This window comes from Suricata suricatta, chromosome 15, assembly GCF_006229205.1.
Source record: "Suricata suricatta isolate VVHF042 chromosome 15, meerkat_22Aug2017_6uvM2_HiC, whole genome shotgun sequence".
In the NCBI taxonomy this organism is placed as follows: Eukaryota; Metazoa; Chordata; class Mammalia; order Carnivora; family Herpestidae; genus Suricata; species Suricata suricatta.
In genome coordinates, this window is record NC_043714.1 from 24,373,251 (window position 1) to 24,377,971 (window position 4,721).

At 36.8% G+C, this 4,721-nt stretch overlaps 1 non-coding gene across 1 annotated transcript; it reads left to right on the top strand.

Annotated features, from left to right (window-relative positions):
• Positions 1-3,856: 3,856 nt before the first annotated feature.
• LOC115279545 lies at positions 3,857-3,960 on the top strand. Its single transcript, XR_003903504.1, has one exon. It is a non-coding gene; the product is annotated as a U6 spliceosomal RNA (small nuclear RNA).
• The last annotated feature ends 761 nt before the right edge of the window (positions 3,961-4,721 follow it).

Below are 4,721 nucleotides of genomic sequence, written 5' to 3' on the forward strand. Positions count from 1 at the left end.
GCGATAAAAATTACAGCTTCTTTATGGAATGTTGAATGAGAAACAACTCAACACAGTGACACGCTCGATTAATGTTAGTGTTCTCATGCTGAGAACCAGGAAAACGTGTCAGTTTTTAAATTATGAAATAACTTCTACACCACCGACTTTGGGTCATTGTTTTTAATTTAAATAAGCAATCCACTTTTCAGTTTAGTTTCAAAGAAGCAACATTTCACAGGCAGACTTCAGCCTATCCAGAGACGGGCAAGGGGGACAGAACGGTTGGAGCAGAACGAGGATAGGAAGTATGGCCATGGCAAGAGCTGTAGTCAAAGAGGGAGGGAGACTCCAGAGCCAAAGAATTTTGTTTTGTTCACAATTTAGGCAGCAAAACAAAGTATTTGGAAAAGCATGAATCTGGTGGTATTTTATTACTACACTACACTGGCCTACTATTTCATCCCTTTTGGAATCATGAAATTTTCTAGTTTAATTTGATGATGTAATAATCATTCACCGCTTGAATTAACTCATGGTAAACCGTGCATATCTCTTTTACTTTGTTGTTAAAGGTGGTTTGTTAGCTCAACTACCATCATTTGGGGCTTATAAAAGTTTTTAGTTCTTAGTTGTATCTTCTTATGGTCCAACTGGAGGACATGAATTTACTTCATGATTTTTCCCAAAGGAGCCTCTCTACATTCCAGGTTGCTGAGTAGACAGGTAGACTCCAGGTCCTTGCTTCGGGGCCTGTAAAATCTCTAAACCTTCTCTGAAGCAACTGCTTTAGAAAAAAATGAATGGACACCTGTGTGGCTCAGTCGATTGAGCGTCTGACTTCGGCTCAGGTCATGATCTCACGGTGCATGGGTTCGAGCCCCGCGTCAAACTCTGTGCTGACCGCTAGCTCAGAGCCTGGAGCCTGCTTCAGATGTCTCTTTCTCTCTCTGCCCCTCCCCTGTTCACACTCTGTCACTCTCTGTCTCTCAAAAATATATAATTGTAAAAAAAATTTTTTTTAATGGCTCTGGTTACTTGGCTCTTTGCCCCTCCTATTTTCTAGAACAAAGAACTCTTGGGTTTAAAGGCAAACATACATCTTTCTGTCCAGCTTTCAGAGTTTAAGACCTATATTCTACTGAGCAAGAAGAAATGTCTTAAAGTAAATCAAAACTAGCCTCTCAGAATCTTAGTTGTGTTTCTAACAGTCTCGAGAATGATAATGCACATGTAGGTGGCATTTCTCAGTGTCCCAAAGCACTTTAAAACTTTTTTCTTTTTCATGGAAGAACTAGATATTTGCCTGAAGTTTATCACCTACTCAAAGACTTCAAAAGCTTCAAAAAATGTACCATTTGGAGCACCTCAGTGGCTTAGTCAGTTAAACGTCTGACTCTTGGTTTTGACTCAGGTCATGATCTCAAGGTTTGTGAGTTTGAGTCCCTCATTGGACTCTGAGCTATGTGGAGCCTGCTTGGGATTCTCTGTCCCCCTCTCTCTCTTCTCATGCTCCCTCACTCTCTCTATTTCTCTCTCTCTCTCTCAAAAAACTAAATAAACATAAACAAACAAACAAAGGCGCCCTTTGGAAACACTCGTGTTATATATTCATATTTTTTCCTTGCTGGAATTTTGTCAAATACTTCAAAAATAATAAAGAATTTGTTTTAAATAAACATTCAATCTTTTATCTCTATATCTTCATTAGAGGGCACAGTATCTTAGGGAGTTTAGACAGTTTCCTTGACTCATTTATAGGCCTAATCATCATAAAACTGAAATTTTATAAAAATTATTCTTTGGTTTAGTTTGCTTCTTGAGTTTACCTTTAGGAAAATTCGTATAAGTAGTAAATGTTTGTAATTTTTCAAATATTACAGTTCTATATGAAGTTAAAAGTGCTCCTAATATCAAAAGTACTTTTTTTCAAATATTTGATATAATTCTAGATCTTTTCCTACACACATTCTCAATCAGAATATCAGAATATATTCATCACAACTGTTTATCTTCCTTATTTTTCCTTCCTTCATCCTATACACCACACTTCTCCTCATCCTCAATTCGTTAGGCAGATTTTACCTTTATATTCCTCAAGATTTTTTTTCTTTTTAAGGATAATGGCAAAAGTGGTTCTAAGACCATTTCTTTTAGGCTTTTATATTAAGCCTAATTCATTTAAGAGGTTATCTAGGTATGTTTGAAGAAACCAGAAGGGAAACGAGCCATCTATGAGGTTTACTAGAGTAGGGAACACAATTTTACACTGAAATAAAGGATGGAAGTCTGGGAAATAAGTGAGGGACTCCTGCTGGTGGGGCATCCCAACTTCCCAGGATGACTGCGTGAGTTCCCCTAAGAGGGCAGGGCCCTAAACCAATGTCCCTTGCTTCAACAAAAATTTCTCTGCCCTCCATGTGCAAGTCATCAGATTTCAGTTGTTCATTGCTCACCTGGAACATAAGTGTCGGTGTTCAGAGTGATGGACTGAAGATAAGCTCTTCCGCCCACACGTGGGACAGCAGCCAGTGGCAGGGGAGCAGGACCCAATGCAGCTGCAATTGAATTGTCCGTAAGACAAACAGGATGGGGTCTAGAATCTGACTTAACTACACACAGAGACAATAAATGACTAGATGGTTCCTACAAATCTGAGATGTCGGCTGGGACAGTCTCCAAATATTCATGTAGTTTTGGGGTATGTGCTTCATTTCATTATGTTTGATTTTGATAATGACAACAAGATCATACCATGCCCTTTTTCTGTAAATTAGTATTGTAAACAGTAATTATAAGGATCTTTCCATGATTGTATATTCTATTTCATACTTCATCCATTTTGCCAGAAGAAAAGGTACAGAGACAATCAAGTTGACAGATTTTGTGAAAGAAAGTTCTTTTAACTGCCTCTAGTTTATTTTATTTTACTGGTTTGATTTTTTCACATTTAAAATGTTAATGCATCCAAGGGCACCTGGGTGGCTCAGTTGGTTAAGCATCCAACTCTTGATTTCAGCTCAGGTCATGATCTTGAAGTTCTTGGGATCAAGTCCACCATCAGGCTCGTCTCTCTCTCTCTCTCTCTCTCTTTCTCTCTCTCTCTCTCTTTCTCCTTCAAAACATATACATAAATATTAAAAACATAAAACGTTAATGCACCTAGAGTTGTATTACAATTCAAGTTAAGACTTTAATGTATAGTTTCCCAAGTGGATAGTTAGTTGTTTCCACACTTTTTCCCCAGGTGCTTAGCAATGCCACCCTTGCCCTATAGAAAGATTCCTCATCTTTGAAGTCTTGCTTTAAAGTTCTCTGTTTTTTGTTCTAGTCTATTTGTGGCAAATTGCTCTGCTTTATTATATAGCCTTATGATAAGTCTATATAACTAGTAAAACAAAGCTTGACTTAGGTTTTTCTACCAAGCTGCCTTATTTGTAATCACCTAAATACTGTCTACATCCATGTTTACAGTCTTCCTTTCTTATTAGTATTGCTTAACTATTTTTCTTTCTTTTTTTCTTTGATGAGAACTGAACGAAAATTTTCCATTATTTGGTTCTGATTCTGGTTTTGACTTTTTTTTCTTTTTTTGTCTAGTCCTTTAAGTCATTTTCAGTTTAATTTAAAAAGTCTATTTTTTGTTTGTTTTTTCCTGTTTGTTTCTCTTTCATTAATTTTTCCTTTAAAATCTTGTAAAAAATATTTGTTTATTAAGGGAAGTTTAAACAACCTAAAATGAAATTATAAATGACATAAAACCAGGTTACAAATGTTAACACGATTGCCCCTTTCACAATGTACACATGTATCAAATCATTGCATTGTAGGCTTTAAAATCTTACAATTTTGTCGTGTCCTTCAATATATAATAATAGTGCTCACGTCATCAGCACATATACCAAAATTGGAAAGATACAGAGATTAGCATGGCCTCCATGCAAGGATGACACACAAATTCATGAAACCTTCCACAAATAAGTAAATAATAAAATGAATACACAAATAAATAATAATAATAATAGTAAAATGAAATGAAAGCATTAACAGGTAATTTTTAAATTTAATTTAATTTTTAATTTTCTATTTTTCATTTTTAGGGAGAGAGGAGACGAATGTCAGTAGGGGAAAGGAGCAGAGGGAGAGAGAGAGAGAGAGAGAGAGAGAGAGAGAGAGAGAATCTCAAGCAGGCTCTGCACCAACCCCACATCCCTGTGATAATGACCTGATTGGAAATCAGGAGTTAGACACTGGACCAACTGAGCCACCCAGGCACCCCAAGGTAAACATGATTTTAAAACATTAATAAAGAAAATACCCCATGTCCGGAGCAAATATTTTTTTTAATTCTCATAGTAGGTCAGTGGGCTTTACCAACTGTATGATGCTAGTAAGTAGGTCTGCAATGAGCCTACGAGCAGATGGCCTTCTCTTGTATAATTTGAAGATCAACTAACACAATCCTTCCAAAACTATCTCTTCTGCTACCTGAACTTGGCATTGCCTTTACTCCTATGCAAACAAACATCCAAGTATAAGGCTCTTGGTTACTGGATACCAAGAGTGGCTGCTCCCTTCAGCAATAGTTCTCAAACTTCAGCCCTTCGTAACAATAACTGAGAAAGTGGATTCAAAAGGCAGACTGAGAGGTTTCAATATGGGGTCCAAGAATTTCACATGTAAATAATTATTTCAGTTGATTAAGATAGCGATCACCCTAGAACCACTTTCTGGAGAAGACT